The sequence below is a fragment of the Pagrus major genome, chromosome 2 (assembly GCF_040436345.1).
Source record: "Pagrus major chromosome 2, Pma_NU_1.0".
Lineage (NCBI taxonomy): Eukaryota > Metazoa > Chordata > Actinopteri > Spariformes > Sparidae > Pagrus > Pagrus major.
The window spans coordinates 2,037,565-2,061,672 of NC_133216.1; the positions used below are offsets into that span (position 1 = coordinate 2,037,565).

Consider the following 24,108-nt stretch of genomic DNA (forward strand, 5'->3'; position numbering starts at 1 on the left):
GTGTTTATTAATCAGACGTGTGGCTGCTGGTGTGTGTGACGTGTTAGAAAACAGACCAGCGACAGGTATTTTATCTTTCTTGGAAGACGCTGGGATAGACGGAGGTCATTAAAATTTAACGAGCACAGAAGGAATAGCTCTGTATTCTGGATTTGGGATCAGGCCCTCTTAAACACCTTGAATATTATTTATTTTAATCATAAAATACACTAAAATAAACATATTTCTAAACCAAAACAACCCTGGATTATTCCAGCAGAACACAGAAACACTCTGAGCACCGTGTCAAAACACTGGGAATATTTACAGCAAACATTACAAACAGTAACTTCAGCGAGCCGTCAGCAGCTCTTAGCGTCAAAACATCTTTAAATTCTCACGCCAAAACATCCGTTTTTCCTTCCTGCACCCCTGAAAGCACTCGCGACATGTTTAGCCTCATCTCATTCGAATTATCCAAAACTATAAAATCCAAAATAAAAAGCACAGTTTCAGGAGTAACGGCAGCTTTTAACACAGCAGCTGATACAAAAGATCTATTTCAACACATGTATATGGAAAACTACACATATGTAGAAAAGAAAAAGAATTAAAGCTTATTTATGCTCAACTTTAGATCCTGATATGAGTTTATTTCATCCGTATTTGTGCACGTTTTCTGAAAGCTTACTTACAGTGTAGCTTACGGTTCAAGCGAGACCACCATGGAGGGGCATGATGAGGAAGTTTGAACTCACAGAGCACAACTGTCTGCAAAACTGCCTCCGCCTTTACCTTTTTCTTACCAGCTACATTATCACAGCCTCCTTCATCGGCACCATGTTTGTTGTAACAGAAACTGTTGCCTCTGAGCTGCCCTCTAGTGGATGTATTGCTTGACATCAATGCCGGATGCTTGGAGGCAGTTTAAAACGTTTGAGAGGGACGGATCTATTTTTGTACATGAACGAGCCTAAATATAGACATCTGACAAGTAAAAATATAACCTATGTTGTTGATTTGGGGAGCGGATGTTCTCCATCAGCTCAGTCTGCTCACAGTGTCACTGAAAGAGGAGACAGTCTTTAGATATCTGTAGAGTCTGAACGTATTCAGTTACTGCAACATGATGTTTACACAAGACCCATGGACACAGACACGGCTCTATGTAATTCAAATGCCATTTCACAAATTCACCTAAAGGCCACAGTCCTTTCAGAGCATCCTCAGGTGACACTGAACACTGACTGAACACAGTCATCATGTTCTGAGCCTGATTTCATAACATGTCTCGGCTGTTTCCAGCATCTGACTCTGTGTTCCCTCCACCAGCCCTGAGTGCTGAACACCCCTGAACTCACCAACCTTAATGGTTCCTGCTCACGACTGCATCGGCTCACAGCAGAGATACAACTGCCTATCCACCTGTAGCTGCAGGAGGTGATGGAGAAGGTGGAGGCATTATTAAAGCCAACAACGCTGCCAAACAGACGAGTTCGAGTCAGACCTCTGGGGTTTTTTCAGGGACCCTTGGAGACATTTGCATCCGTGTTTTGTGGCATGAAAACCAGATGTTTTTGAAGGAGAGCTGCAGACATTTCCAGCTGTGTTTGTGGCGGCTGAAACAGGTGATCTTAAGCCGAACCATGATGTTTTGCTAACCCCTAAACAAGTGTTTTTTTGTGCTTAAACCTTAACCAGAGCGTAAGCACAGCAAATGAAAAGCTGCTACATAAAGAAATGTTCTTTGGTTTTTTGCAGAAACGTGCTATGCTAACATTTATTCTGGTGATTGGGTTGAAAAAAAAAGGTTCCTGTGTAAAGAAGACAAACGAAGAAGGAAGAAGAAAAAGAGAAGAAAAGACAAGTGCAATGAACAGAGAAGAGGAAAAGGAGGAGGAGATGTATGAAGAAGAAGAAGATGAAGAAGACAGATGATGGTAAATAATTAAAGTTTCTCAGAAGAGATGTTAATAGGAAAAGTTAAAAGATGAAAAGAGGACTTAAAAAGTGTAAAGAGTGCAGAGTAAGAGAAAAGAATAGATGGAGAAGAAGAAATAAGTCGAAGAGAGAGAAGAAACAAAGGGGAAGATGATGCAGAGATAAAAATAGAGTGTGTGCAGCGAGCTGGCAGCTATGAAGTGTAGTGAATTCAGCTGGATACATCAGCCCAGGTGTTGTTACTGGCCTGGAGCGACTAGCATGCACCTCTCTCTCTCTCCGTGTGTGTGTGTGTGTGTGTGTGTGTGTGTGTGTTTGTGCTGACAGAGAGGAAAAGTTCCCACTTAAACAACAATGAGGAAGCCCAGAGGGCCTGACCTTCCACCGACGGATTAACTCACAACATCAACAACAAAGGCACATGGGCATACATGTAAACAGGTACACACATGTACACACACACACACACACACACACACACCTGGGCCTCCTCCACCTCCAGCTTACCATCAAACAAATTATAAGGCGATCTGGGAGGATATAAAGGGGCTTTAATGGAGAGAGAGAGAGAACTTCATGGGCATCACTGGTAATATTCCCTCTCTGCTTTGTGCCAATTATGAAAAGTTGCAGAGTTAAAAGAGAGAAAAACAAAACAAGAGGCTCATTTCTAAACCGATCCCGACCCACTGGAGATGGATCTATTGTCTGAGGTTACAGCGCAGCAACAAAGCCTCTGCACACAGCCACTACAGCCGACGTGTGCTTCAAGGCTACGACGGTTATAGAGAGACAAAATGCATGTGGAGCATAACGTGTGATCCTGAACCTGCTGGTGCTAAAGTGCTGCTGTAACAGCCTTCACTCTCCTGAGCTGCAGATTTCAGATCCTGCTCCTCTTCATTGTCATGCAGGCGGCGTTCAGGTTCATCCCAGAGCTAATGGAGGGGTTGAGGTCAGGGCTCAGCGCAGACCCGACAATTGCTTTTCACACCGAACTGGGAAAAACATTTCTCTTTGGACCGTGTCTTTGTGCTGCTTTTTGAAAAGGGAAAAACAAACTGTTGAAAGCAGTCTTTTCTCTCAGATATGACTACATATATAATTATTGTGCTTTCTTTTCTTGCCTTCTTGTTTTAACGTCTCCTTGTTTGGCTCAGCTGTTAAGCATTTATCCTGTTGTCTTCCTGAGTGTCACGCTCTGTCAAAGCACTTTGTAAACCCTGCTTTTTAAACGTGCTCTATGAATAAATAAAGATGTAAAGTATACGCTGCAACATTTTCACACACAAAAAGGCTCAACCAAAAACAAACCAGGTAAAAACTGAGCTCAACCAGAAGAACCAGGACTGACGACACTACCAGCCTGACACAGCAGGCCTGCGGTCGGCAAATATCGGAGCTGGCGGTAGTTTTTGTGGCGTGACCCGCACCGTCGGTACCAGTTGGCACCAATTTTGTGTGGCTTCTTCTTAATTTTTCGCCTCTGCCTCTCCGCCAGTGTCTATATTAGTGAGAGTGGTGTCAAAAAACGCTGCGTCATCCTGATAAAGGTTTGTATATCTGCAGTCCTGAGTCTTCTGATTTATCTTAACGATTACACACTACTGCCACCTTGTGGTATGGAGAGTTATTTCCTCTCATGCAGGTGTAAAACATATGAGTTGGTTACCTGCCAGTTGTCGTCTTTATAACTTATATAACCTTTATATTGATCAGACAGTAAAACTCAGCTCACTAGTCAGTATTTAATAGTAGAAACTAGGGTCGACCGGTATGTTTATTTCAGGGCTGATACCGAATATTATTGATCCAGGAGACGGCTAACAGATAATTGGAAGTGATATTTATTTACAGGAAATATAAAAATCTTAGTCTCAGAGTCGAGAATAACCAGTGCTGGTCTTATGTACGATCTGGAGGTGCTTCGCTTCAGTGTTTCCATTTTCTGCTACTAAATACTTTCACTTTAACAAGTAAATTCAGATTATTCAGTGCTGATCGGCTTTTACTCGTGACATCAGATACTGTCGGGTGGTCACTGCTAACAGAGAAATAATGCTGCATAATCGGCAATCAGACACAAAAATGTTGAAATAGATTAATCAGTCTAGCCCCAGTAGAAGTCAGTAAACTGAGTAGGAATGATGAAATATTTTACTTTGTTACATTATTTAACTCACATTTTATCATTTTGTATGAAGCCATAATGAAAACACAATGTAAGAAAAGTCGCAGTCGCATGAGCTCATGTGAAAAACTACCAGCAACATGGATCGCTTCCTCCGTTCAGAGCAGATGTGGAGTGAGTCAGTGTTGATGCAGACACAATTTAATATTTGCAGCTGTGAGTAGCTCCTCTGTTTCCTTCGTGCATTTCAGAATGAATTCGTAGTCTGAAGTTGGACACAGCGTCGACTAACACCGACAACATGAGGCTGTTTAACTCGTAACAAGCTGAAGCTCTCCTCGTCTCTTCTGCCTGGATGTGTGCTGTGAACTGTGACTTCCTCAAAAGGAGCTGCTGCAGAAAGGAGGCGAGTGTTCGTCAGCCGACGCCGACTCGTTAAAAGCAGAGCTGTCCATTCATGAAAGGTGCAGCGTGTGTGTGTGTGTGTGTGTGTGTTAACTAAATCTGCAGCTCAGACAGATCATCAGACGGTTTCTCTCTGGAGAGACATCTGAATCTGTCACCGCTCGCTTACGTAACGAACACAAGAAGTGAATCAGCAGAAAAAGGCTGACAGAGAAACAGGAATAACGTGTAAGAAAATATTATCTCTGAGGAAACTGTGTTGTTGTTTTGTGTACGAGGTTGTTCTGTTGTGATGTTTTCTGGCAGGAAGACAAACGTTTTTCTACTTTATTTGTTTAAGTGAGTCGAATCTCATTCAGCATTTGCTGGTTAGTCATGATGAGCTGTGGTGCGGACGACATGTGAAGACACTGATCTGAGTTTTGTCTTGCAGAAAACACGTTCATCTTTATTCAGCCGACACTGCTCAGACTGGAAACAGATGAAAGTCACCTTTCAGAGATGTTATTTGTCAGTACAATGGATTCATTTTCCAACGACCTCGGTATAAAAGAAGGGCTGTAATGACACACTCAGCTCATTTGGAAAAGATAGATACGGCATTCGTGGTTCAATGATTATGATTCATTTAAAGCAATCTAGCAGCAGAAATGTATCATCTACTCTGAAATATGCAAAATGTAATGTTGCTCCATGTTTGTGAAAACCGTTTCTTTAAGGCAAAATGCAAATGATGCAATCTGTTACAGTGAAAAGCAGCTCGTTCTTCAGAAACGGCTCTTTTTATCACATCGTTTGAAAGTGCATCGTTTTCTATGTGCTTTAGGTCTCAGACTGAGATTTATAAATCTTTACATAAAATGTGAAAGCAGCTCTTTACCACCAATATTTACATTTACTGTTCAGCGGTGACCTCTAGTGGCCGTAGTAATTATTACAGAGCAAAGGAGGAAGTAGCACAAAGTCTGCAAAGGGAGGAGGACGAGCTCAGTGGTCGGGTAAAACACAACTTTAACCCAGAAGATGGGTGTTAAGTGTCCAGTGTGAAACCAGAAGTCAACACTGAGATATTTTAGAGGTCGGAAAGACAAATCTGGAGAGAGATAGTTGATTGTTGAGACTCATTATAGGTCGTTTCATATCGACGCTCTGCGACTCGATATTCTTGCTCAAAGCGTCTGTATTTGACAACCTGGAAATGAAAATAACAAGATGTTTTCTAACATACAGCCCTGTTTGCTCAGTCCTCTTTCCCCCCAGTTCAAGCTCCATGTTCATCCATTAGAGAGCCCAAAGATTTATTTTCATTCGTCTGTCTGGGAGCTTTAACTTTAGCACTCTGCTCTCTGCAGATCTTTACTGAATCTAGTCCTGAAACCTGCACACTGCTGGTCTGTTGTTCAGCAGCTGAACTCTGACCGAGCTGCAGAGGGGAAGATAAAAAGAGATGTGGTGTAACACAGGATCAGAGAAGAAAGACAACAAGAATCCTCCTGAAGGCCACGAAGGCAAAACTTCGTCAACTCACTAGAGTTAAAAAAACAAACAAAAAAATCTTCCGGTACATGTTTTCCGAGGTTTCTACGACGTCATGACTTCATTTATCACGAGTTCAAGTTAAAACAGGATTGATTTGATCAGGAACTTTTCCCAGAAGCTTTTCAGCTTTCATGCGCTATCCGTTGTGCCACAGAGCCTCATGTTTCCTCCAGCTGTCAGGAAGGTTTCTGTTGAGCAGCAATGCAAACAATGCTGCCTCTCGCCTAAATGTACTTTATGTTTAAAAGCAAATATATCGCTGAAACACTGAATATATGAACTGTTTATGAGCAAACTTCACAGGGAAGAGCTGCTCTCCAACATCAAGTGAGACGTAGTTACTGAGCAGGAAGTTACACTACAAAGTACAACATGAGGACTTTTGTGTTATTTGTGTTGTTGCACAATTATTGTGCCTGAAACAAAGACGTTGCTTTTGTTACTGGTCTAAATGACCCTAATCTCAACGGTTCTTCAGATGCGTCTGAAATGCAAACATGAACGAGGAAAAGATATTTTTGCTTCCGAGTTCGTTAATCTGGGGACCAATCACGTCTCAACACATCCGTCTGTAGTCGGATCCACTTTGTTCTCCACATCCTCCTCCCCGTCCTCAGCACGGCAGAAGTTACAGGAAAAGCGTTGCAGAGACGCAGAGTGAAAATAATCACTGCTGCTTCATATCTACATCTGTATCTGTGTAGACGATTGTTTCTTAACAGATGAATGCGCTGTGAAGAGATGGAGATGGAGACGGAGACGCAACGGAGGAAACACATCTTGATAATAAATAGTCTTGCTGCTCTGCTGTTCTTCCAAGAGCCGTGAAATCAAAACCCAGAGAATACAATACCTGCACTAATAACCGACTTCACAAATTTATTGTCTCCATTGCGTTTATTAAATCCTCCTTTATTTTTCTACCACTTCACCCCTTTTCTCCCTCTCTGCATTCATTTATTCCTCCCCTGTGGTTTTTCTGTTCTAAGCAAGTGGAGATGATCATTTTCTGTGCACTTTAGGTCTCCGAGCGTTGGTTCCCATTAGCAGCGAGCTAAAATCTGTCACAGACTGAGGCTTTTTTTGTTCAGCACGCTTGCTCTTCGCTATTGTTCAAAACGGGAACTTCTATCAGCAACCGAAACCCCTCGAAAAAAAGCTTTGTGGTGCGAAGAGGCTTCTCTTAAGTTGGTTACATGATGTCGGAGAGAATAGTTTCAAAATGATGAGCAAACAAAAGGAGACAAAATATACGTATCACACACATGATATTCCTGGAGCAGCCATTGTTGTTGTCAAACCTGCATATCAGAGAGGGAAACAACTATTTCTGTGTTTTAACGTCTCAGAGTTTTTAGTGTTTCTGTATAATGTGACTGGAAGTCAAGAAGAAATGGAATAATAAGTCACAAGAGTTTGAAACAACTTCTTGTTTTTTTTCTTCTTGAAGGTTGGGGACTAAATGAACTCCAATCATAATTAATTCATTAATTAGAAAAACCTCTTGTGAAAGGTTGCAGCCGTGCAGCAGTCAAATCATTGTTCTCATTAACAGCTTAAAAGCCCCAAAACAGCAGGAAATGGAAAAACTTTTTTTGCCTTAACTTATCAATCTGAAGTTAAGTACTGATTGCACAGTTTAATGTCTGTAGACAGATGACACCATCTGAATATTTGTTCCCGATAAATGTCACGTTCACTTTTCCACCGGCTGCATTTTACCCAAAAACTGGAGGTCAAATTACGGCACATAGGAAGTGCATCTGCCAATGAACAGCCAAAACAGGAAGAGGCATTGTTTTTCACTGTCCCCAGGTAACAACTGGGATAACTGTAGAAGAAGAAGAATGATGGAGGAGGTGAAGAGGGAGCGTGATAGAAACCGAGGTACAACAAGAGTCGAGCGCTACGGTGTTGTGTCAGTCTGTTCCCCTGCTGACATGTGTTTCCTCTCCCCACTGGGGCTTGAGGATGCCAGGCTGTTAGCGTTAGCCATGCTGCTATCAGTGTCTTTGTGAGAGAAAACTGTAGGTGACACATTACATAATAATCTTTATTTTATTCTCAAGAATGAGACGCATGAGAACTAATATATGATTGAAACGGTTTCTTTAGTGTTTTTTCCTCACTGGTGTGCAGAAACTAAACATGGACGTGTCAGGCTGTTATTCAGTGTGTTAGCAGCTGTTTGCTTACAGATCCTGCAGGCTTAATCGTCCTCTGATCCACCTGATTAATTTAAGTCCAAGATTCACTTTCTTTTACTTCTGTTTTTTTTTTTTTAGCTGCTAGAATTTCCTCTTTCTTCACCCGCGAGCCTCTAACTGTGTTCTCTGCTGTTTGTTGCTGGGCAGATTGTGCACAAGTGGATTCATAAGAGCTCGATCGGCGGTTGATGAAAGTGCTGAGACTGAACCCGGAAAGTAATCTGCAGAGTTGGATTTGTATTTTTTAGCGAGGTCACCACTGTTGAGATAAACGACTTGTTATTGTTAAAATTGCACACAGTTATTTGATTTACTGTCAACAACAAATGATTTGTAAAGTTATTAAAACCATTTTGGTTTGTTGAGGTGAAAAAAAACAAACATGATGAACAACTCAGAAAAAACGCTGACGCCGCTGCCGCTGCGGGACGGGTGAACATTTCTCATTACATCCGACAATAAAGCAAAACAGAAACTGTCCCGAGACAGAAATTAGTATTCAATCTCTCTCTGCCAGCGATTGTTTGTGAGAATGTTTTGCTTCTGTAAATGTAATGTCAAGCCGAACACGACAGCCACAATAACAACAAGAAAAGTGCTCTTTTAATTTTGGCCCCCTCAGAGGAAAATCCTCAACAATGGCTGAGTGTTCGAAGCTGTTTGTGAAGGATCGGCTCACAAAAGGGGAAGATGCTCTGGGACGCGTCTTTAACGCAGCTGAAAACCCATTCAGTCGGCAATGAGGAGGTTGATTTTCGTTCTGTGAATTGAAGCAATTGGCAGTCAAATTGCCGTTTGTGGATACTGTGTGAATCGCGCGGCTCCTCTCGGGGGAGCAGACTCAGTCCTTCTGCATCCAAATTGTTTACCGACCGAAAAAGCAATCACAGCGTTAAAAAATGGATCTTGTGACGTTGTGAAGAGATGAGAGATGGAGAAATAAAATCCTTCCTGGATGGATTTCTCCAGCTGTGATAGCGGCAACAAAAGCAGGTATTTTAGGCCAAAACCAAGCTTTTCCTAAACCTCACCAGACCATGAGCACAGAGCTGTCACAAAGACATGTCAATTAAAAATGGAAGAGCATCCTTATCAACTACATAACAGTACGGTTTGGTACCGGCCCTGACTCGGATCAGACAGAACCACAGGCACTGCAGCACAAGCACCTCTCGCCCTGGACACAGACGGTTTGTCCTCCTCTCCTCTGGGAGGCGCTGCAGAACCAGAAGGCTCAGGAAACCTTGTTGATGTGTGCACCCACTGCTCATACTGTTAATGCTGTTCGTACCGTATATATCTCAGCGTACATGCATCCATTATATATAAACTTTTACTGTTTGTTCTATTTATCACATAATGTAAGGGGTAACTTCTCCAGGCTGTTTCCTGAAGCATCCTGATTTTCATTGCTTTCATTAAAACACTTTGTAAATCTTAAAGTTTCTTGAAGTTCTCCTGACTGAATGTCCTTTTAAGTAAAGTGATACAGCTGCAACGAATGAGGCGAGAAGTCTTTACACTCCCAACCTTGTCCACATCTCATAAACTCATACACGCTATTAGCCTCTGATGGCACCGCCCAAACACTCTCAGAACACCATCCGCTGTTAGTTTTCATTGCCTATAAAAGCATTGTTACCGCCGAGCAGCCGAGCTGATGTTCTGCTCGGGCTTTACAGCTGCCGCAGACAGTCACAGCGTCCTCAGCTCTGCTTTAAGAGGTAGCAGAAATGTCCTTGATATCGGCAAACAGATGGAGACAAAGGCAGGCATGAAGACTCCACGTTCATGGATGGCACACACCTGCATGGAGGCTCGCAAGAGAGCCCAGTGAATCAGAACTTTATAGAGGTCCTGGTTGTAGAATCAGGAGATTGTGCTTATCATTCGCTCCAGTTTAAGTGATGTCATTTATAATAGTTTTTAAAAAGATGTACGCTCGATAGGTTGTTCATTTTACTTTGTAACATACGAAAAAACACAGACAGTTCAGTATTTTTACTCCTTTTTATGCAACTCAGAACATATTTTACGTTTCTGTATACGTTCACCTCTATTTCCAGAAAGATACAAGAGTATGTGAAAACACAGCACACACACACACACACACACACACACACACACACACACACACACACACACACACACACCACACACACACACCAACCTATCAGAGACAGCTGGTGGGCGACACAGACGATCAACATGCCTGTCACACCTTCTCTGTGTGCTCTGTCAGTATGACTCTGCAAACAGAAACACACACTTACACACACACATCTGCATCACACAGCTGTCGGTCTTGTTTGTGTGTTTGCTGAGTGTGTGTGTGTGTGCATACATTTTTTATATGTCAGACAGAAACAAAACCAGTAGTTTCACCTCTAACCTGCTAACCTGTGCTCGCTTCAGAACATGTACATGAACGTGTGTATGTGTGTATGTGTGTGTATGTGTGTGTGTGTGTGTGTGTGTGTGTGTTGGCCTGGCAAAAGATCGATTTCTAGCTCTGGTAGATTTAATATTTATCAAATAGAGGAGACGCAGGTGTCCGACTGCTGGATCTGAGATTGCAACCGAGGGATGAAAGAAGGAGAGAGAGGGCGAGAGACAGAGTGTGTGTGTGTGTGTGTGTGTGTGTGTGTGTGTGTGTGTGTGTGAGAGAGAGAGAGAGAGAGAGAGAGAGAGAGAGAGAGAGAGAGAGAGAGAGAGAGAGAGAGAGAGAGAGAGAGAGAGAGAGAGAGAGAGAGGCCCAGGTCCAGTTATGAATATTAGCAGCTCAAAGTGGGCCGAGCCAACAGACAGAATCTTATTTGTGTCCTCCGTCTCTCTCGTCACATCCATCACACTCGTCTGTTCAGGCCTCTGATTCGTCGTTACGCTGAAATTGTTTTTGTTTCAGTTTCATTCAGCAAATCCATTTCACTCATCCATCGTGATGTTTATGAAAACCTGGGAGAAAACAGCAGTAACTTACCTGATTCAGAAGGTTTTCAGTATTTCTTTATTAACAGGAGCCGATCAGGACGAGTCCAGCTGAGACGTGGCGACTGGATCTGATGTGCGACAGCCTGAAACAGAAGAAAGGGAAGAAAACTCTCAGTCTGATTTGGATAACACTGTTACAGAAGCTTCTTCGGTATAAGTTCCTGTAAAATGTCAGACGATGCAGGCGTCTCTGACCACACAGTGAGAAGATGACAGACGTACTGAGGTTAGAGGTGTCACGATATTCACAATATTCACGATAACCGTGATGTTATGATCATCTGGTCTCTGGTCGAGACAAAACACAGTGAACAAAGTTGAAGACAGATTTGATTGCTTGAATCCGTTTGCACATGATAATCATGTGGTGAATATCTGATATCGTGACAGCTCTAACTGAGGTAAGATGATTTACTGAAAATATAACTTTACTGTTAATTAATAAATATAAAGTGTCGACATGTAGGCGGTCAGAAACACTGTGACAGGACATCAGTGTGTCGTGGATCGAGTGCAGCAGTAACACAGTCGGGACATTCGGTTCCCTGTGGGGACGGTAATGACTCGAATGTGGGTCAGAGTCCGACAGTGTGGAGCCGTTTGTTAGGATCATTCATCATTTCATGTCAGCTCAGAATCCATGTGTTAAAAAAGAACAAAAGTAGGAGATGTGAGGCTGAAACGCTGGATGTCTGAGCACATGATGCAAATATAATAAAACATAATGCTCACATGTGTTTTCAGTGACATGTTTATATGAGGCAGCCTGAAGGAGGAGCTGCCAGACGCCTCCAGTGTTCAGATTTATCTGTGATCCATCACACTTTCTGTTCAGCACCAACACCTGTCTGCCATCCCTGTCAGTCAACAACACAGTCTGAGCTGCACTATAACAATATACTGAACACCTGCTGCATGTGTGAGGTTTAAACCACTTTGCATAAAACAATACATGCTGTTAGGGCTGTTGTCTGTCCTTATAAACATAACGTATCTAACTTCTGCCAGAAGTTGTCTCTCAATTAAGACAATGAAAAAACAGACGTAGCTTGATGATGTCATGGAACAGCGCAGGATCATTATTACAGCCAACAAGGCTGCAAAACAGCCAAAGTCACACCGCTGGCTCTGTTTAATGGCACATGGAGATATTTCCATCCGTTTTAGTGGTGCCAAAACATATATTCCACACAGGAAGTCGGACCTTCTCCATCCGTGATCGTGGCCACCAAGACAGGTATTTTCAGCCAAACCATGATGTTCTCCTGACACCAACCAAGTGGGTTTTGTGCCTGAACCTAATCAGAGCATCAGCACAGCGTTGTGACAAGAGAGCGACAGAAAATTCAACCTAAACAGATGTCAAGTTTATCTGTGGTTCTGCAGAAATGTGATTAGCTAACATTTATTCTGGTAGTTGGGTTGCAGGAAGAGCGACATACAATGTCTGCTGTTGGCCCATCACTGAGTTAGAGTTTATGTTATATGGATGCACAAACTTCATCTCGTTATAAAACCCTGTTGTAAAATGAAAAAGTGAATAAATCCTAAATCCTGAATATTTTATACATAATGAAAAATTCACATTGTTATCCCTGTTTGCAATGTAGAGCAAATATCTGAGGCAGGTTTATGAATACAGATTAGATCATGAATTAATCCTATACAACGTCTTTAAATTGCACACAGAGCTGAACTGAATCTGATTGGATTAGAGAGACAGTGGAAACATCCAAATGTCCATGAAAGATCGAGATCCATTCAACGACCAAATCTGATCCACTTCACTGCGTCCTGCTATCTGACATCTGCAACAAGCATCATCCCTCGTCTTCAGCTGGCCACAAAGAGCTGCAGCTCCCCCCCGCTCGCTCCCACAGTGCTGCTTACTGATATCGATGATGGCACACATCGAGGATGTCGACGTTTCAGTTTTAAATGAGCGAGTCGGGACGGAAGTGTCGGCTCCAGAGGAAGCCCTTTGTACTGCGGAGGCCAATATGTCTGCTTAATGAGACTGTGGTTCAGAGCCGGACAGCACGGCCTCGTAGGAAGGATGCTGCCGCTGCTGCTCTGGTCTTATTAAGATGAGACGAGAGATAAGTGGACGGGAGAGAGTCAGTCTGGCTTTGTTGACTGTCCAACCCTCCTCCGTCTGCAGCCGGCTCTGCTGACATTCTGCTACACTCGGCTGTAAATGGGCTTCGGGAGGAGTTTTGTCTGCAGAGGGAGATGGAGGTTTAGTGCTCGGCTTGTGATTGGAGCGATAACTGCACCTTTTCATCCTCGGCTAATGAAAAGGAGGCGTCAGTGCTGACTTGTTGTACCATTTAGTAGCACCATGCTTACTGGCTGAAGGTGTTATACTGTTGGAACAGGACACGGGGAGACATCAACTTCCTGTAACAAATGGGATATCAGGCAGGAGAGGGAAAGGCCAGCAGATTCTTAAAAATACAGAAAGAAGCAGCTTTCAGTGACGTTAAATGATCTATGATCCCATCTTGCAGAGACAGTCAGAGCCATCCACATTTTCCTCCATCTTTGAAATGAGCAAAATAACATTTGAAAACACTTTCTTGTATTTGGGAATTTTTAGCGGTGCTGTGTTGGTTTTAGGCTCCAGCTGCAGCCTCGCTGCCTTTACAACCTGCACCCCATTAAAAACACGTCTATTATCACAATTTGTTGTATTTTTATTAACTGCCCTTTAAGTGAATTTAAGTTTTACCCTGATAAGAAGTTAGGCAGTGTGAACTAGTTTCTCTGGCTTTTATTGTGAAAGGAGTCTGTGTATGTGCTGCAGACTTGGCCCAGACTCCTGCTGTTGACTCCAACTCATAACCCCCTACAATATTTGTGAACATCAAGACGTCATTTTTGTTCTCCTTTATGACCCGACCATCCCACGAAACCCTGCATGATCCACACTTAGGGGTTCGACTTCCTTCATGTTCGTCCGTCACATTCGAGCTGCAGCTGGATGTGTTTTCTACTTTGACATCGTCTTCTCTGACAAAAAAAAAGGTATTTACAAAGTTCTTAAAACTAACCTAAAGTCTGTGTCCTTTCTCCTGCTATTTTAAACATGTTTAACAAGCTTAACAACGTCTCAGGCCCTCATTATACAAACCCTGAAATCTACCCACCAAACACAGCGCTGTGTGTGCGTCCCTGAGAGAGAGTCCTTCCTTGCTGAAGACGTGTCACCTGCTCGCCCTCCTCGTTTAGAGCAGGTTTTATTTTAAAGCCTAGCTGTGGGTTTTGACCGGTAAGCCTTCTCTCTCTGTCATATTAAAACATACTTCCCCTCTTTTCCACTCTGTTTCTTTCCTTTTCTTCTTGATCTGTCCATCCATGCCCTTCAGCCATCAGCAGTAATCCTCCAGAGGACAGAAGGGGGAAGAGGAGGAGGAGGAGGAGGAGGAGGAGGAAGGAGCTGTGCAGAGGGACTCAGTGAGAGGTTGACACTGACTCTCTGATTCCTCTCAGATCTGATGTGGGTTAAATTTACTCATGTGTACGAGAGATTACAGCTCATTTGAATCTGAGTTTTGAGGTAGAAAACAAGTTTTGATTTTACACCTGCAGAAATACAGTTAGTTACATCCTCCAAAATGTTTTACACAGAGTCATACAAACAAATACTCACATCACGTTTCTGAATTTTTTAGGATTTTTGTACAGCCAAACTCTCACCACCAGTCGACCTGTGGTGTCCCACCCTGCTGTTTAGTGAGCAGTTTAACAAACTGCAGTCAGGTTTGTGATTTTAGACGAGATATCACACAAGAAGATTTTTTTGTTGAGGTCAAAATCTTCCTCCACAAGGTCGGACTTCATATCAGAGAGTCAGGAGATTCTTTCTTATTTTTTTTTAGTATTTCTGTGTTTGTTGCAGGAGGATACACAAACAGTGGTGAGATCCCCAAAGTTATGAATAAAACATGCACAAGAGGTGAGTGCACACAAAAAATAAAAAGTCTGTCACCTGTCAAATGCAGAGATGGAGGAGAGGGAGACGGGTGGAGGGGATGGCAAAGGGTGAAGGAGAAGAAAAGAAGGAGGTCAGCTGATGGAAGGGAGGAGAAAATAAGAAAAAGTGAAATAGACAAGAAGAAAATAATGTGATGGATCGAAGGACGGACGGATGAACGGATGTAGAGTCTCTCTCGCTGTGTGATTAAACAAACACCTGATGTGAACACAGATGGAACGACGAGCTAAAAAAAAGAAAGGAGAGAAACTTCTGAATAAAGATCTCTCTCAGTGAGACGACAACTCTCTCTGATTCTATTAATAATCATCGTCTATCAGCCTGATTAAGTCACTAATCTGCTCTGTTCTCGTCTGATTAACGCAGGAACACACACACGGCAGAAACACGCTCGGTGTGGCACATTTACGTGTGACGATACGCCCGAGTACACACTGTAAAATATCTTTAAATTAGCACATATTTGCCAGGATTAAGTGTTGATGGAAGGAGCTTTGTTCTGCCTGAGGTTTGAGGAGGTTCAGAGAGGACAATTTTCTAAGAAACACAAAATTAATTTCCTGTTTTCATTTCCTTTCTGTTTTAGCGAGCTGCTGAGATGTTAACTTTGTTTTTTTTGTCTTTAGGCATCAATCTGTTTCTATTTTTACCAAACAAAGAACACGGCTTCCAATAAAACTACACATCCTCAAAACTAAACCTGAATATGTTGACTGCCAGTAACAACATGTTGTAGCAGGGCGTATCGGACCTTCTTCGTGTGTGGTTTCAATAAGAACGATATTTATGTTATGTACATGCGACGTTATGTACGTAGCTTTAGTTACATTATAACCGGCTGCAGCCCATCTCACTCCCAATGCATCAATGAAACAGCCTCGTGTTTCTGGCCCAAGTCTGGTCAGTTCTGGTTTATTCAGCTCGCTCTTGGCTGACGTGTGGCCATGATATGGCCCGCTTGTGGCTCAGATCTGGCAAACAGGACCGGACCGCCCAAGTGGCATCATTCCACGTGGTATGTGGGCCGGATGAGGGTGTCTGGGCCACAACCATCTTGCTATTGGTGTAGTAGTAAGAGTAACGAGGAGTCCATTATGGCTCGTCTTCTCTGCATAAACACGCTCAACTCCATTCATGCATCTTTTAGCTACAGGACATGTGTGAAGGAAGTGTTGGAGGGGAAGATGGATGAACTGATGGTGTAGATGTACAGAGGAGGAGGAGGAGGAGGAGGAGGAGGGATGGATGGAGATGTGAATGAGTGGAGGGTCGTTTTATCCTGAGAGAGAGGCAGAAATTCAGCAGGGAGCTGACAGAAGGGTCGGAGCCAGCTTCTATCCTGTCAACACACACACAAACACACACACACAAACACAAACACACACACACACACACACACACACGCTAAACAATCCTGAAAACACGTCTGATGAGCATATTACTGTGATGCATCATCTCGTGTTGTTTTGTGAGTATGTATATGTGCAAAAGGATGCACGCAGGTTTGTCTGTGTACATGCGTGTGTGTGTGTGTGTGTGTGTGTGCACGTGTATGTGCTGGCAGAGGCTGCAGGCTGGCAGATGGTCAGAGCTGAGTCTCTCTCCCCTGTGGGTCCCTCAGCTCTCTCTCCCTCTCTCAGCTCTCCCTCCCCTTCAGCTCCACCTCCGGGGGCTACCCACCCGTGTTAAGCCCCACCAGAACATCCCCCGGCTGGGCACAGACTTCCACCACTCCCCCCCACCCCACCCCGCCTGGAGCTAAACTTGCTGAACGTTCTTGGATAAAAATCTCACACATATTTTTCCATTTGATTTGTACATGGATTGAAGTTTAAAGCTGTCTATTAAACAGCGAGGATGTTTCACGGCTCGGGGATATCGACGGGCATCAGTTTGTGTTTTCTGTGATTCCTGTTAGATTACGTTTTCATTTTCACTGCTGCGCTCAGAGCTGACTGTGCCTCAGTGCCCTTTATGTAACTTTATAATGAGATATCTCTTTTTTATATGTTTTGTATTTTACTCTTATTAAAAACAAAACATTTAAAAAGTAAGTTAATTCACCTTCGTCTCTACAGGACCGGAACTGAAGCAATGACTTTTTTGCGGAGCAATGCAGAACTTCATGTTGCCCGAATTAGACGGACTCAGTCATCCCGAGGGTTTCTGCACAATAAATAAATAAATATGAGAAAATGCTGTGTAAGTGGAAATACACTGTCACGCTTGGGTTATTTCATGTTGTACCTAAAAATTGAAAGATTATGTCAGCAAGTTCCATTTGTGTCGGGCAGGTAAATTTGTGAAGTCACAGTTAAAAAATAAATAAAGGAAGTTCTGTTTCTAACTGAATCAGCGTGAAAAATTTAGTCCCACCTGAAACGTTTCGATTCTTAGGTTCAGTTCCATCACTGATCGGACATTTCAGACAGTTTTTAGTTAAGTATTTAGCCGACATATAAACAAGTTTTGTTTGCAGGGTGCGTACAGCAGAGGTGGGCAAGAGACAGGAAGTCATTGCTCAAACAAGTCACCAATCAAGTCGTACGAAATTCTGATGATCTCCCCCAGTTTCACCTTCAAAGGAGACATATTATGCTCATTGTCATGTTCATAATTTTATTTTGGGTTACTGCGAGAACATCATCAGTTTTCTCGTACAGTCTACAGTCAACAACAGAGCAGCTGTTCTGAATTAATTCTCACGTGCCGAACTCGTTGCTCGGCATAAATTATACAAATGTTCTTCTGTTGGTGCAAGGTACAGTCGGTCTCCTTTAAACAGACAGTGGTCATGAAAAGTTCAATTTTATTTTTTGCAGCCTGCTTACACCCTATAAATCTAATTGATATTTGACATGTTGTAGCAATCATTAACACGCCTCTAACTATCGAGCTACTGTTTGCCAATAAGTTAGCCATCGGGTTAGCTAGAAAGACAATAAGTTAGCTAGAAAGACACATTCACGTAGCTTTCTTTGTGGGTTTTGGAGCGACAAACGAAGTGGTGGTAGACTGCATACAGCTGTCATTGACAACATAATCCTTGAATGCAAATGTATTATTTTTGGACTAGCCCCTTTTGTGCATTGACTTTTGCTGGTCCGCCAAGACTTGATAGGGTGACAGGTTTGCGAGCATTGCACTAGAAATCATCCAGCAATGTTTCAAACAACAAAACGTAACTTCGCAATATCTAAAAGTCGAGTCCTTTGGAGCCATCTGAGCTGAAGGCCTTAAATTTGTGACTCGAGTTGAGTTATTTCTCTCATCCTTTTTATTTTACGCAGGTAGAGAAAAGCTCGAACACAACTGGGGTTAAAGGTTTTATGCTGCTCCATTTTGGCGTGAAACAAACTGCCTCTATAAGAAATCTATAGGAGGGACAGGCAGCGGTTTCTACTTTAATGAGGCTCATAAAGGAGGCAGCTAAATAAACACACTACACACTGTGTAGAGCTGCTGCAAACACACAAAGATACACAGATAACTGGCTAAAGTGATGATTTTAATATCACCTGATGGTCACTGATGATGTAGTTATGATGATTATCTCTTAATTAAACTGAAAAGCAATACATTAGGGCACACACACAAACACACACACACACACTAAAGACGGATAAAAATACTTGGAGCTGTTGAAGGCCACAAACACCGAGAGGCTCCTTTAATTCTGTTTGATGATCCTGTAATGATGTTTACCAGTAATCATACTGTAAAAATAGAATAATGAATATACATCCATCTGCTTTGATGTCAGACAGAGAGAAAGTTTAAATCTGAAGAACTCTATTATTGTCTCAATGGCCGTGAGAACAGTGACGGCAGCTGATCGGGAGGGGGAAGGAACGACTACGTGAAGATTTAATGATGTGACTTTCAGGCACATGTGGGTCAACAAATGCTGCATCCACGATGACAGAAGTCAGTTTGAAGACAGGGGTTACAGTACGGAGGTTATTTACAGCAGCTCTGACCAGGACTATGACTCCTGAGATGAGAAGATACTGCAGGCATGGACAGGAGAGGACAGAGAGAAAGAGTTGGACATCATCAGCGTGTAGATTTATTTGGACCAAACCAGAGGAGATTGTAGAAAGACAAACCAACACTGTTTCTTAAGTTGAGTTGGTATGAAGTGTGTTCTACGATGAGTTAACGAGGCGATTAAGCTCGTCTTAGTTCAGTAAAAGAGAGAAACTTGAATTCAGATCGCGTACAGCTGGATTTTTTGTAAATAGGTATAAAATATGTCCTTTCTTGACATTTTGTGAGTTTATTTTATGAATTTATTGCAATAAGAGCTTGTGAAACAGAGACTATTGCCTCTTGCATTACAGAGTGGTATTAGGAGACAGGGGTCAGGGACATCTCTGCAACACAGTTCATAGATGTCTTTGACAGAACCTCAACACTGTAGTTTCTTCACATTGTGTTGAAAATGCTAAGATTCTGGCCATATCTTACATATTCCCTCCACCAACCGAGCCTCTGAGGTTATTTATGTGTTTAATCTAAACGCCGAATGGATCTTGAATATATTCTGCAGTTTAACAGCTGAAAGGCGCTCCCTCTGTAGCTTCTCCAAATATTTGTCCTTTACAGCAGCAGGGTGAAGAATATTATTCGTGTATATCTTCCTTATCAGCCTGAGCCTGAACGGGACTAACTGACTCTACCTGCAGCCTGTCCTGAGATGTGAGTGACGGTTAGCGATGTGTCAGTTGAATCGAAGTCACTCCAAATGTGAGCACTTCATCACACTTTTTCCCTGAAAACTCAAAATTTCACCCGCGATGACTCAAAGTCATTTGGCCGACGGGCTGCTCCTCCACCAATCAGAAGAGAGCCAGTGAGATGTGTCAGTCAGTCAGTCAGACGAGTCTATTTGGTGTGAGTGTGAGGAGAGCTGTGGCTGAATGTGTCTGGCTGATGGGCGATTTCTTGGCTGACTGATGGTGTTTTGAATGACTGATGAGCCGGATGATTTGGTCGAGTGCGTTGGCGTCCCTGAGCTGATGGACTGAGCCCCTCCTCAGTTTACAGCCTGAGAATCAAAGTGGTCCTCTGCCTCAGTTCAGCCTCCTCTATCCTCTCTGTTTTTCCTCTTTCTGCCTTGCTGTCGTCTTTTTATCGTCTTTGTCACATCACATTTCTTTCCTTCTCCATGTTTTTCCTCTATCTCTGTGCCTCTGTCTGTTTTTGTCACTTTTCCCCTTTAACTCCACATCATTGACTCAGTTCTATTTCAACATTCACTCCTTTCTTTCTTTCTTTCTTTCTTTCTTTCTTTCTTTCTTTCTTTCTTTCTTTCTTTCTTTCTTTCTCACTCTTGTTAAATTCACTTTCTCTTCCTCCTTCTTTAAGACGATATGAATCTAATAAAGAATAAAAAAATGCTAGAGGTGGTTGATTTACATAATCCATAGGCTGCATTAACCTTCAAAGTTAGACCTTTTCGTCCATATGTTTCACAGTGGCATCGTGATAGCGGACTACTAAATTACTCATTTGCATGATTAGCTCATCAACATATCAGCAGATTTTTTTTTACGATGATTAAAATTAATTAACTTGGAGAGGTAGTCTTCTCAAACATGTCAGCAGTTCAGTCCAGTAGTTTAGTAGTTTGATATGACGTGTGTGCACGCTGCTAACTTCCTTATCTCCTCGCCCGACTTTTAGACTTTTAAATTAAAGCATTTAAAAGTTAAAAGGTCCAATCCTCAGTCAGAAGCCCCTTGGCGTAGTTTCAACAGGTTCTCATTGCCAACTCGTTAAATACTCATTAAATTTGGAGGGCACTGCGATCAGGTTAGCTATAATATGCAACATCCGGTCAAGTCTGCTCTGAGTTTTAGACCAATAGTGTTAGGAAACGGTCGCAGTTCAGTTAGGTTTAAGAACAGATCACAGGGTTGAGTTAAAATAAGTACGTAAGTTCAGTTATGCAACATGTGAATTACATTTGGCTACTTACGTGTTACATGATGTAAGTTTGACACAAGTCATCTTTGACTTTTGCTTTCAGCCTCTGGTCTCATGTGGGAAGGCGGGTGTTGGACACACCCATCCACCTCCATCCACCTCCTGATGCAGACTTTTGTCGCCGCTATTTATACCACTACACCAGAGGAGCCTCCAGACGATTCAGATGAGCACACCTCACTATGGTCCATTTACCACATGAATATACAGCATAAGATAATAAGTCCATACAACAGTGTAAAGCTTGATACTACCATCATGTTATATTAGTTACTGTAAATGCTATGATGGCGTTAAAACTGCATAGTTTATATATATATTATATAAGTGCATATGAAGGCTGCAGTTTGTGCCTTTAACCCAAACTATTTTATTTGTTTATTCAAAGATTTAATGCTATAAATATGACATTACAAATGTCATGCAGTGTTTTGAAAAAGCCTCTGGACCATTCGATTGTCTCAGTTTGTTATGCTCTTATCGTCCCGGCTTTGTTAAAATTCAATACGAACGCCTGAGACAACACCTTGGATAAAGAGATGAGGAAAAAGCCCAGAGATGATGGGATGTATGGACTAATCCACAGCCTTAAGCTATGGACACATACATGACAAGGACAAAGACTGGAAAAGAGAGTGAAAAAGAAAGATGTCCACACATAAATCTGCTTTCTATTATCCTCGTGTTTTACTACAGAGAGAAAAGAGAGCAAACTATAAATCTCAGGTCATCGCTGTCAGCCTGTGTTCATCTCTATAAAGGCAGCCGTGGAAATCCATCACAGACCTGCTGCAGCTCTACAACATGGGCGGTCAACAGAGAGAGAGGTAGAGAGAGGTAGAGAGACAGGGAGGAGAGAGAGAGAGAGAGAGAGTGGTCTGCTCTGGTATATGTGGCTCTAAATCAAAGTGTTAAACTCCGACCGACAGAAGAAGAATAGTCCTGAGATAGATGAGAGAGACAAAGAGGAGGGAGGAAAGATATAACTCTGTTATTAGAGACATGTGAAGTTAAACTACAGCGTCATTACAGTTTCATTTGTCAGGAATAAGACCTCATATGATCCCATTTAGCACTCTGGACGTTTAGCTGACATCTTCAACCAGATCGAGCTCCGCTGTATTCAGCTATAGCATCATTAAACCTCACAGCTAAAAGATAAAGAGGTCAGATTAAACTCAAACATGCAGAAGAAGGGAGTTTAGTTTCTTCAGAGGAAATCTGAATGTAAAAAACTGACGTGACACTGAGGAGGAAGTAGAAAAGTTCACAATGAAGGTGATGAAGTTCTTCTTTCTGCCTCGTAGGACAAAACTGGCTGCAGTTTCATCAGAGATCACAGACTGTAAAAATATATATACTGTATGTATATGTACAGTATGTCCTGTCTGTTACATCATCACCTAATGAACTGTGTGAAGCTTCAGAATAATTTGAGTTTTTTTGGCCCCAAAAGACACAATAGAACAATTTCAACTAGCGATTCAAATCTGAGTTTTATGACTTACAGTAAGTCACACAGCCTCGTACTTATATATGATCTCTGGTGGGATACAACCCACAACACAAGACACGGCTCTGTGTTGATCCTCGTCGCTCTTATTGATCACGTTAAATACCCATAATCGTAGACGCGTGTAAATGTTACCATGGTTAGCTAAAGGTCTTGCATAGATACAAAACCATTCAACAAATTTTCAGTATTTTTGTCCATGTGATGTTTTTTCTCGAAGGCTCATGTGAAGCACAAAACGTTACCTGTGTTTTTGTGATTTAGTTTTTTGTTTGCTCTGATAATTAAATGTAATTCTTGATTTCGATCACTTCATTGCTATAATCTTTTTGAAACACTTCTGTTGTCTGTTGTAATTTAACAAACTCAACTATAAAAAGATCAAGATCAGAAAAAAAAGATTTGAATTTTGTTTCAGTGATTAATTTGCTCTTTTCTGATCCTAACCTTGAGATTCTGATGAGATTAATTCCTGTTTACTACAATAAATTAAAAAGACTTCTGTTTGAGTCACAGTCACAGAGAAGTCACGAGTATCATGTGAATCTTGTAGATTTGTGTTTCCTCTACAGAAACGAGGGCGCAGTAATAAACCGAGAGGCCAGACAGTCTGAGAGAAACAGCAGCGAGACAGAACAGCCAGGCATTATCATGAAAATGAGACATTTCCATTGGCAGGGGGACAGGACATCATCTAAAATAATAATAATAATAATAATAATCATGATAACCACTGCTGTGTTTGTCCTCAGCTGTTGTGTGTCCACTGTCAGATGTAAACAATGGTCGCGTCTAATTCAGCTGCAGCGCGCTCCAATTAAAAACAGTCTGTAATATGGTGTCTGAATATTGTATTTGATGCAGCCGTGGCAGATTGTTCTGTCTGTCTGTCTGTCTGTCGGTCGGTTGTTTTTTTTCTCAGTGCAGTTTGAAGCAGCCTGTTTTTTTTTAAAGCAGGACAACAAACTTAATTTCACTTCGTCTCATTAATGAAACCAGTGACCTTCCAAACTCAACAGCCACTTTAACAATTCTACAAGCTAATTGACTTTTAAAAGAGAGAGAAAAAAAATGCTGATGATGATTTTCTAAAGGCAGCCACCGTGACTTTTTCCTCTGCCGTCCAATCAGAGCAGGCTGATACAAGCTGACTGCAACTAAATGAGAGGGGGAGCCTGGCTGTTTGAGCTCAGAGAACATTAGTGCGGCGCGTAATGTTCTCCGAGTGAGTCTGAGGTGCTTTTTAAGTTTGTTTGTGTGTTAGCAATGTGTTTTGCTGTTGACTTTTAAGTATGTGTAGCTTGCCCACACACAACCGATCAACAGGCATATACAGAAGACATCTCTTACTGCAAAACACCTCAGTCTCAAGGCCAAAAAGCATTATGGTACACCTGCATCATTAGGCTTCAGT

General features: G+C 42.2%; 1 protein-coding gene across 4 annotated transcripts in view; it reads right to left on the reverse strand.

Annotated features, from left to right (window-relative positions):
- LOC141014062 (leucine-rich repeat and fibronectin type III domain-containing protein 1-like protein) overlaps nt 1-24,108 on the reverse strand; it is a 303,976-nt gene that overhangs the window by 99,086 nt on the left and 180,782 nt on the right. For all 4 annotated transcript variants that reach the window (XM_073487775.1, XM_073487773.1, XM_073487774.1 and 1 more), the window contains one exon: nt 11,183-11,276. The gene's annotated coding sequence lies outside the window, so the exon portion shown is untranslated. The remainder of the gene's footprint in view (nt 1-11,182; nt 11,277-24,108) is intronic.